The sequence below is a fragment of the Gordionus sp. m RMFG-2023 genome, chromosome 2, assembly GCF_954871325.1.
Source record: "Gordionus sp. m RMFG-2023 chromosome 2, tfGorSpeb1-WG-v2, whole genome shotgun sequence".
Classification (NCBI taxonomy): Eukaryota; Metazoa; Nematomorpha; class Gordioida; order Chordodea; family Parachordodidae; genus Gordionus; species Gordionus sp. m RMFG-2023.
The window spans coordinates 40,481,223-40,493,253 of NC_088776.1; the positions used below are offsets into that span (position 1 = coordinate 40,481,223).

The 12,031-nt window shown below is 24.8% G+C and overlaps 1 long non-coding RNA gene across 1 annotated transcript; it reads right to left on the minus strand.

The window, feature by feature from the left end:
• Positions 1-6,163: 6,163 nt before the first annotated feature.
• On the minus strand, positions 6,164-6,525 carry LOC135925011 (uncharacterized). The gene is made up of 2 exons (XR_010571494.1): positions 6,450-6,525; positions 6,164-6,371 (listed from the first exon to the last, which is right to left on the minus strand). It is a non-coding gene; the product is annotated as an uncharacterized LOC135925011 (long non-coding RNA).
• Between the last annotated feature and the right edge of the window lie 5,506 nt (positions 6,526-12,031).

Sequence of the window (12,031 nt, forward strand, 5' to 3'; positions counted from 1 at the left end):
TGCGATTTCTTTACTTTATTTATATCTTTTCTCAATTTATTTTTCTTACTATATCTTACCTCAATTTTTTTCTTCTCATTTTTGATAATTTTTTAGCATTTTTAAAAATAATTTATAAATTTAGGTCCATTTTTTAACAATTCTTTACGTTTTTTTTTCATTATACATATGTCGTAATTTTTAAAGTGATCATAACTATCCGGGATCTTCACGGGATTTAAAGGGATCCCTTTAAAATTTCAATTTTTTAAAGGATAAAGAACTATACAGCATTATCACGTTTGAACCATGATATAGAAGAATCTTATTTTAAAAAGCGTTTTCCGCGCGTTTCGTTTCGTTTTTTAATTTTATTGTTATTCATTAACAATGTTGTTTTTTTTTGGCCTTATGAAATAAGATATATCTAATATAGGGTATCAATCGATAGCTAATCAAAAGATCTATTGCAGGTCAATCTCTCTCCCATAATGGGCGGGTCTAGGTCTTGGGGGGTCAGAAATATTTTTATCATCACAAAATATCGAAATGGGCATCAAATAAAAGCTAATTTTAATATGGTTTGACTGAAAGTCTTCATTCATGGTCTGGATGGGTATGGCTTGGTCTGGGGGTGAGAGGAAAAAATAAATTTTATTGATATGGGTATCAAATAAAAGCTAATTTTGATATGGTTTGATTGAAAGTCTTTATTCTTGGTCTTGATGGGTATGACTTGGTCATACTAAAATTATTATAATAATTTTCGCTATTTATTTAGTAACGAGCTACCGCTATCTCTATTTTTTAAAAAATGTAGCCTGCTAAAGCTATCGATACTAAAAAAAATAGCTATGGAATAAGGCGCTAAATTTAGAATACTGCAAATTATATATTTCCAGTTCAGGATTGGAACCGAATAAAAAATTGTTTTATCTTCATTCTCTTTTATTTCTGTAAATTCTATCCAACTAGACATTTTTTTAATATATTGAGGGCCTGACAGTCATACCCATCAAAACCAAAAATTAATAATTTCAATCTAAAGATATCTAAACTAGCTTTTATTTGATACCCATATCGATATTTTGTGGTGATAAAAATATTCCTGACCCCCCCAAGACCTAGACCCACCTTCTATGAGTGATTATTATTATTACAATAAAAAAATATTTTTAATACTTTTTATTTGATACACATATCAAAAAAACTATTTTTTACACCCCCCCCCCACCCCCACCCCTTAGACCAAGTCATACCCATCAAGACCAGGAATGAAGACTTTCAGTCAAACCATATTAAAATTAACTTTTATTTGATACCCATATCAAAAAAATTTATTTTTACACCCCCCCCACACCCAATAACTCCTCACCCATTAACCCCCCCCCACCCCCAGACAAAGTCATAACCACCCAGACCTAGAATGTAGAGTTTCAGTCAAACCATATTAAAATTAGCTTTTATTTGATACCCATATCGATATTTTGTGTTGATAAAAATATTTCTGACCCCCCCAAGACCTAGACCTGCCATTTATGGGGGAGAGATTGACCTCCAATTGAATAGATCTTTTGATTAGCTATCGATTGATACCCTATATTAGACATATCTTATTTCATAAGGCCAAAAAAAAACAACATTGTTAATGAATAACAATAAAATTAAAAAACGAAACGCGCGGAAAACGCTTTTTAAAATAAGATTCTTCTATATCATGGTTCAAACGTGATAATGCCATATAGTTCTTTATCCTTTATAAAATTGAAATTTTAAAAGAATCCCTTTAACTTCCGTTAAGATCCCGGATAGTTATGATCCCTTTTAAAATTACGACATATGTATGATGAAAAAAAAACGTAAAGAATTGTTAAAATAATGGAACAAAAAACTATTTTTAAAAATATAAAATAATTATCAAAAATGAGAAGAAAAAAATTGAGAAAAGATATAATAAGAAAAATAAATTGAGAAAAGATACAAATAAAGTAAAGAAATCGCAAAAAGTTAGAAATAAAATAAGAAGGAATGGCAAAAATAAATAAAAATTTAAGAACAATTGAAAAATTTATAATTTTTTTTAAAAAATTACGATTTTCCTTTCCTTTTGAAAATTTTCCTTTTTCGATTGACACTTTTATTTTTTTGATTGACACTTTTCATTTTTTGATTGGACCTTTTCCTTTTGACACTTTTCCTTTTGACACTTTTCTTTTTTTGATCGGACTTTTTCCTTTCTTAAGGAGAATTTTCTTTTTTGATTGATACTTTTCCTTTTTTGTTTGGACCTTTTCCTTTTTTGATTAAACCTTTTCCTTTTCATATTGACCCTTTTCCTTTTTTGAATGGGAAAGCCTCTATCTGTGTAGCGTTGTAGAATGACTGCTGTGATAAATTGACTGTGAGTCGCAAATTCTAATTGAAATAATTGTAAAATTTTTAACCTTTAAAATTTTGTGTGTCACCTTCAGTGAAAAAGTTTAGCACATTTTCTTAATTTAAACCATAAATTATATACAATCAGGCGCGTAACCAATGGGGGGGGGGGGAATAGCAAATTTGACTGTTTTCATAAATATTATTTTAAGCTTAAAAAAATCTACCACCCCCCTCCCAATTAAATAAATTTTATTAAAATTTCCTTTCCTTGTGAGTATATTAACATTATTCAAAAATATGAATAAAATGGAAATTTTTTTAGTCAATGATATTAAAATCAAAAGGTAATTTATTTTATTATTATATATAATTATTTTATTAAATTCAAAATTATTAGTGAGTTGGAATTAATAAGTATTTTTAATAATATTTTAATTATTAATAAATATCTATAATTTTTTAAATATTTTTCATTTTTACTTCCATTTTGTAGAACAGAAGAAATAGAAATACAAAATAAATAAGGCTGAGCATGAAAAAAGTAATGTGTCGTCAGAAGTTATATCATTATTGAATTCAATTTATCAATCAGAGTTTATCATTGCTGCTAGTTGCATCAATAAATTATTTTCCTATAGCTCACTACTTTATAGAAATTTACAAAAACCAAGTTTAGATTGGTTCATGTTATTGATTTGTCGGAAAATATATATGAACAGGTAGATACAATAAGAATGAATGTAGATGAATATTTTCATAATATTTATCTAAACGTTGAATCGAAGGCTAAATTTTATGATATAACACTAATTAAACCTCGTCTAGCACCTAGGCAATTATTGAGATGTAAAATAAATATTGGCCCAACTGAAGAATATTATAAAATATCCATTTTCATCCTATTCTTAGATACTTTTTTATCGCAAATAAAAGTACGGTTTTTAGATAAAAAACAAGTCTTTAGCAATCTTCAAGTTTTATTACCCAAAGATCCATCTTCGTTTTCTAATGCCACTATTGGTAAAATTAAATATTTAGAAAAATTTTATTCCTATGATTTTGATACTGAAGTAAATTTAATCAGTGAATTCGAATTGTGGTATAAATATTTACTACTTTTAGCTATTTTACCTGAGCATGCTATTGATGCGCTCAATCGGTGTAAAGAAATCTTGGCTCAATTTCCTAATATTTTGAAGTTGTTTTATATTCTTGCATGTTTGCCTATTACAACATGTACGAATGAAAGGACTTTTTCCAACTTGAGAAGGTTGAAAACATATTTACGAAGTCTTACTTCCGAATCTCGGCTAAATGGGTTGACTTTGTTAAATATCCACAGAGATTTCGTTTCAACGACAAACAAAATTCTTGGCAACATTCCCACGAAAATTAAAAATCACATTATAATTATAGTATTTAATAAAAAAAATTGTATAATATTGTATTTGATAAGAAGTTAAATAAAACTTGTTTTTTAAATTATTTTCTAGTCAATATTTTATATACTACTATTAGTATTTACAATAAAAAAATTATATTCTACTTATATTGTGTGAGAATTTAAGCTGAGGCTAGTTTTTAAAGCAAATTTTATAAAAAATGACATTTCAACTTTACATTTAAAAAAACCTTATTAAATATAATATTCCTAACTTAAAATAATAAAAAATAGGCTTGTAATATCCATAAGCACGAATTAGTAAATAATAGTTAAAAATAGAAATATAACCCCCCCCCCCCATAAGAAAATCCTGGATACGCCACTGTACAGAATTTAATGAAATTGAACGATGTTGTTACAACATATTTATATTTAAAATCTACAAAATAGAGCTGTAATTTTAGAATTCAATCAACCCAGCCTCAAAGATTTTGAAATCAAGATCACATTATGTCAAAGAGTAAATGTGAAAATATTAGTAATCTAAAAAACAAGTATATTATTGTAGAATTTCACCATGGATATCAGGAAAACATTATCACTAAAATCTTTAGACCACATTGTTGTCGACATTTTGGGAATTGGGAGGGAATTATTATTAGGACCTAACCTCAAACTCATCAAGTATTTTATTTAGCATTATATATATTTTGTATATTTATTGCTTTTCATATTTTAGATATCTTTTAACCTACAAAACATCTCAAGATCATCTAGAGCTCTTCTTTAGCTGTTTACGAAGCAGAGGAGGTTTTAATAATAACCCTTCTACCTATCAATTACGATCAGCTATAAGAGGCGTTATGATAGCAAAGATGGGAGCCTTATGCACAGGTAATTGTATTCCACTCAATAATACAAATCTTTTTTGTGGAGATTATCAAGATAATGATAATGATGATGACAATATACAAGCTATAGATTTTTCTTTTATAGATGTTCCAGATATCCAAAAATTATCGCCATTTGTTGATAACATCGCAACTTATATATCAGGATATATAACACGTAAACTTATATCCGAAAATAAGGTAAAGTGTTATATATGTATTTCTGCAATGATTGTTAAAAATTGTAAAGATCAAGAGAGCTATAATTTAATTAAAATTAAAAACAATCAGGGATTAATAATTCCTTCCAGAGGTGAATCTAGATTATGCCAATATGCTGAAAGTGGTTTCCGTACATTTGAACATAATAATCAAATTAAAAGGCCTTGTATATTTAAACGAATAATATCTTTTGTGATTTCAAAAGTGATAGAAACAAATATTTTTGATAATCTGGTTGATCACATGCTAGATCAAGAAGAAACATCTAGCCATTATCAAAAATTAATTAGATTAATAGTTGAACGTTACATAAACATAAGATTTTATCATTTTGCAGATAAACAAAATAAAAATGAAAATACCAACATTCGTCAGAAGCTGACCAAAACCATTCTATTTAAAGGACAATAAATATATCTATATAATCTTTTTTAATATGATATTAGATATATATTGTAACTATATATATTTAAATATAAATAATATCTATAAATCCTTTTTGTAATTCATGAATATTATTTCTATTTATTAATTTATAATAAACAATTATTGATTTTCATCATAAGATTAATAATCTCATAATATTAAGTTATGAAATTCTTCAAAAAATAAAAAGGTAAGATTAAGCTAAATTTATCTGAAGTCTTAGAAATGTTTTAATTTATTTAATCTATATTTTTTTTATTGATAAAATAAACTGGATAATATAATATAAGGAAAAATAATTTTTTATTTGCAATACATAATTTATCCTAAGATATATCTATTAAATCAATATGATCCAATTAGCACAACTGATTAAAATATTAAATTCATATTGTATTTCTTTAATAATATAACATATTTTTTATAATATATATATTATTGAGAATCTGAAGATTAAACATTTACTTTATATTTAAAAAAAAAGAAATACCTCTATTTTTAAGATTCAGGATCACAACTTTAAAATTGAGAGAACTTTACGTTTATTATTTAAGAAAAATATTGGAGAGGATGCCTAATATTCTGGATTTCTAAGTTATATTTTACTTTTTTATTAATATCATAATGTAAATTTTTAGCTAGAATTCTTTAAAAATTAACTTATGTTTAGATGTTTAAGCCAAACAATATGAATATTTATAATAAAAATCCTGATGATTCAGTTTATCACCTTGTATGATTCGAAATATTAAAAGGGCAAGTAAAGTCTCATATTAAGATAAACATAAATTTAAGCAATGATTTAAATATATCTACCTTATTAGATATTTTAAGAATAGAATAGAAACTAAAAACAATTATAATGTGTCTTAAGAAAAACAAATGATAAGTAAGGGAACTTTATTAGATACTTTATATTCTATGTATAAAAAAATGTTTAAAATATAAATTTTAATAATTTAGTCATATAATTTTAAATTATTTGAATTTGGTCTGCTAGATATATATCTTCTTGGAAGAATAGCCTTGGAATATTTGTGGGATAGGATCCTTGATGGTACCATTAATGCAGATGGATGTGGATTTAAATTCTTTGTTAAGTATCATAGGAAAAATTCAGATATAGTAATAAATTAGGCTCTCGTAATTTTAATAATGATTTCTGTTACCAAAATGGCGGGTCCAGCTGATTTGCTTTTAACGACGCTTAAAAATGCATTTTAATGAATGAATCGTCAGTCTAGGTATATTATATGTCATTGATAATAACAATATATTATATTTTTAAGTTATTTGCATAATGTAAAATATAATTTAAGTTTATCAAATTGGTTTCTTGCCTAAACAAATTTAAACAACAGACAGGTTTTTATTTCACTCCATTAATCATTTCTAATGTTGTTAATCAGACGACTAATTAATAGTTTTAGTCAAAAAACTCGGTTAATGGCCTTAGCCACTAAATTAGTTGACTAAGACTAACATTATTTTATTAATTTTTATTATATATATTTCATATAATTTTTTAAAAATATACAAAATAATAGATTTGCTGCCAGATAAGCGCTAATAAACAAATATTAGATTTGGTACCAGCAAGGAGCTAAAAAAATTTAAAATAAATAAGAAGAAATATAATAGGGATAAAAATTATAAGCAAACGAATAGTGTTGTTAATTGGATTGTTGTGTACCCGGACCCGGGTTTAGGTCTAAAAATCGATGAAACCAGCTGTTAGTAGACCAGAGGTCCACCCGGGGTATCCTAAATTTTGATGTTAGCTAGTTATAATATATAATCAAAAGGTGATAAGTATTAAAAGTTTTAAACGGGGTTCATATAATGTTGTCAAACGCCTCGTTTAGATTTTTAAAAATGGCTAACTCAATATTTCATCCAAAATATTACCCAAGACTGAAGATTTTACTCATAATCGAAATCTAGAGGCTTAGGCAATACTTTTCTGACTAAAATATTGAGTTAGCCGTTATTAAAAATCGGCTCAAATCGAGCCGTTACACTAGGTACAAACCCGGAGCAAAAACTAGTTTATAGTTGTTTTTTTGTTGAAATTAGGAAAGTATATATATTCATTATATATCAATCTAGAGCTTATCAAAAGATCTATTTATTAGGAGGACAAGCGTTTCCTCTCGATCGGCTAAGGCTTGGGAGTTCAGGAATATTTTTATCAACACAAAATAACAATATGGGTATTAAATAAAAAGTATTTTAATTATATCTTGACTGTAATCATAATTATTATTCTAAGTGGGCAGTTCTAGATCAGGGGGCAAGGAATATTTTTAACAACACAAAATATTGATACAGGCATCAAATAAAAGTTAATTTCGTTATATTTTGATTGTAATCAATTATTATTCTTAGTGGGCGGATCTAGGTTTTGAGGGTCAGGCTAAATTTAGTCGATTACCGTTATTGAAAAATAATTTAATTTCAATTTCGCGGCTATTCACGACATGAAATATCTAAAAGTTTTTACAAATAATGGAAGAAGAAAATAGTAAAATATATATAATCTAAAAAAATTATGGTATTGGTTTTGTTATTTTTATTTTATTTATAATTATAATACACAATGAAAAATATTTTATTGTTTTATTTATAATTTATAAAATTTGAATTATTAAATTAGAATATACAAAATAAAAAAATTTAATTTCCATCTTCTTTTAATAATTTTGCAATTTTTTACAAAAATATTTAATAAAATAATAAGGAAGAAAATGTAAAATAAAAAAATAATTAATTTCTCCCACAATTGATCATACATACCCCGTTTTCTTTAAAAGTCAAAACAAATCTTTTCTTCTTCGGGAATTCTTAGTACAATTTATTCTCTTGTGATTTATTATAAGCTGTTTTGTTTATCCCATTCAAATTAGTTTTTCTGAAATTCGCACTTTTATAAAATAACAAATTTATGTATTTTATTTTTCAAATTTTAACAACTTATTTCTAATCATTTATTGTTATTATAATTTTACATGTCAAATCCAAATAATCATAAAACATTTTTTTTATGCTTAGCAAGAAAATAAATATATTCTATTTATGGATTATACTCACCCTTCACCCTGAATATATTATATATTGTCAATATTTTATTTTAGTATATATCCGCCTGTCATTTCTTCAAATTAAAATTTATTTTGGAAAATTATTTTTTTAATTTTATATTTATCAGGTCTGAACCCCGGGTCTGTGCTCAGGTTTCGTGCTCAGAGCAGGCCTGAGCACAAAATGTGGTCCTAAATTTTACGATCAATCAAATTATCAACACTAACCACGATAGTTTTTAATATATCTAGTAAGAGATCCTCACTAAGGCTACAAATTTTTTAAGATTTAGGTTTAAATTATTTTATTTACTACAAAAATACAATTAGCCACAAATATTATGAGTTTTATTTGAACTCTAAGATGGTCTAATTTTTACAATTTTAAAAATACCTCATTGTATTGTTTAAATAGTTTTGCCATATAATTAAAATAAATGGTGTACGAAAATAAAAAAACATTTAAACCTTTTTAAAATTTGTTAGATGAAAGTCGTCGCCATACGTCTATTAGTACAGAAAAATGTCACCTTTTATAGAAGTAATTTCACGAAGATATTAGAACAGATATTTTGACCCCCCCCCCCCCAAATATTATAATTATTTTCAAAGAAAGAATATAAGGTCTAGGTGATAATATTTATATTTTTAAATAAACTAAATATTTAGCAATTATTATCAGATATTAAAAACAATTGGTAATCTATAGGCTTAATTAACTCAATGGTAATAATTTATAATATTTTAAACATAAAAACTAAATTTTGAGCAATTATCATCAGATATTAAAAACGAATGGTAATCCTCAGGCTTAATTCAAGCAATGGTAATAATTCCTAATATTTTTAACATAGTGTTATATTATAGGAATTAATAAATTGTAATATTATATATTTTGGTTATTGAATAGTAATATGTTTTAATTTATGTAACGCACATTCAATTAATTCTGTTTATTCAAATTATATTTTTATTTTAATTATACTTTTATTTTATAACTTAACCTTTTTAATATTATATTCTAATTTTTGTTTGTAAAAAAATATATAAATAGTAGATTGAAAAAGAGAAATAAAAAAAGAGATATTAAATAAAATAAATTATTTATTATAGGCTCAGCTCCTTCTCTTCACATAGACTAAATTTTTTAGATTTATACCTCAAGATTTAACATATTATGTTAAATTACTGATTCCAAAGAAAGAAAACGAGAAAGATTAATAGTAGATAATGCCTAGAAAATATAAGAAAAAATAGACTAATTTAATAGATGTAACAAAAAAATTTATAAATATAAAATTTTATTCATTAGTATAAATTTTTAAAATATTTTATCAATTTAGAAATGATTGGCGTAGAAAAAAAATGAATGTCAACAACAAATATATTACTATTATTTAAATTTCTTTGAATCTTATTATATTTATAACAAGATAATTATCATTTTAAAAATATATTTAATAATGTATTTTTGAAGCAAATAAAAATTTTAATCGGAATTACCACTGCTTGCATAACAAAAATTTAGGATAATTTTCTTAAAAATCGTTAGCATTAATTATTATTTTATGTATCTGTTAAAATTGAAAGTATCATATGCTATCATGCTATTGAATAATTTTGTTGCTATTTATGATTATTAATTTAAAATGCAAAAATAAAAATGTGAACATAAAAATAAATAGAATTAAGCAAACTGTTGAGATACAAATAAGTAAAAACATTAAAATTATAAAAATTGATGAATTTCCATATTATATTGGAAAAAAATGAATTAAATAAGCATTTGTTGGGAATTTTTCTATAGTAGAAAGAAATAAGGCAAGGGGAGATAATGACAAATTGGAAATATTTTTGAAGGGGCACCATGGATATCCAAGCCATGAGATGTGATAAATTTGAATAAGAATTGAGATCCATTTTTGGGGTGTAACTCAGACATCTTCCAAAATATAGAAGTCATTGGGATACAAAACATTTTTGTATATAAGGCCTTTGATAGCTGCATTATTAAATATAGCTGAAAACATTTTCTTAGACTTGGTCAGATTCAGACATTGATTTTAAAATATTTTATTCTTATGAATATTATTTTCAAAATAACCGTAACATTGTTTATTAAATTTGAATGCTTATACATTTTCAAAGGATATTAAATATCTGAAATTTTTCCAAATATATTTTTACCAATTTTATACTGATTATGACTATGCTGTTTAGGCCTAATTTATAATTCATCTTAATATAGAAATAATAAAAAAAAACGAATTCAAAATCAGTCAATTTTAAAACACAATGGGCTCTTTTTTTATATATTAACCAAATAATTTAAGAAAATCTTTTGATAATAAGTAATTTTTTTAAAAAAATATATAAATTTGTGGTTATGTATTATGTTTAAATTCAACTGGCCTGTTAATTAAAAATAGCTAGCAAGATAAATCTAATCTTAATATTTTATATTACATAGATAATATTTTTAACAAGTAATTATAAGGTTTATTAAATACATACTTATATTACTAATTATACCATCTTATGATAATGATAGTGATCATATTCAATCGACAATTTTGTGGAAATTAAATATATAAAAAATGCAATTTCCATATATACATTTCAATTCGTTATTTTTAATATACTTATATTTATTGTCACCAATGCTCGTTACATATTCGTAAAATTTATAAATTAGGAAAAATAACATTTTTTCCTTGCTATAGGCATGTGGCACAGAACTAACATCTTCCTTAAAATTTAGTTTAAAATTTTGTTTTTATAAGAATTTAAAAATATTAAATTTGAATTAGGGGTTAGCTGTAATTCCCTATCAATTTTACAATGTTTACTTGAATTTTTAAATAATATGGTAAAATTTATTATATTACAGTTTACATATTTATGGAATAATATGTATGAAGATAAAGACTAAATTAGGAAATGTGTGATATGTCAGAAATCAGATAATGGATTTGTAAAAAAATTATTCAAAATTAAGTGTTCCTATTTTAAAAAGTAATAGGCATAGATACATGTCAACCTCCCCCTTCAACTGATATTATTTTTGCAGTTGGTTACTTTGCTAATTGAGGTTAAAATGCTTAGGATTGTAAAATAATAAAAATAACATTAAATAAATAAATTTTTTAAAAAAATCTTTATATAATACAAAATTGAAATCTAAAAAAAAATCAATTCAAGGGGCTATCAAATTTTTTTTTCGTTCAGGAGCTATTCAAAAAAAATGTTTGTTCAGATGGGCATAGAAAACAATTGGGTTCAGGAGGAGGCTATTCAAAATTTCAGAAACTTGAGCCCCTGCCCCCCCCCCCAATAGCGCTATTGACGTACTAATTTTTTATGGATATATTTCTCAACACACATCTATGCTTTACCCAGCTAATATAAATTAATATATTTCATTTAAATAAATGTGATTCCACCCGATAAAATTATAAATTAGGAATGACAGCCATATAGATATTATAAGATATTTCTAATCATTAAATTGTTAGATATTTTTTTGTACATTCGATACATTATATTTTACCTTAATTATGAAGGCTATTGCATTTAATTTAATGTTTTATTTGATATTTATTATTAATAATTTGGAAATGTGTTTTAAATATTTTTCTATAGTTTTTATTTATGTTATAAATTACTTAATT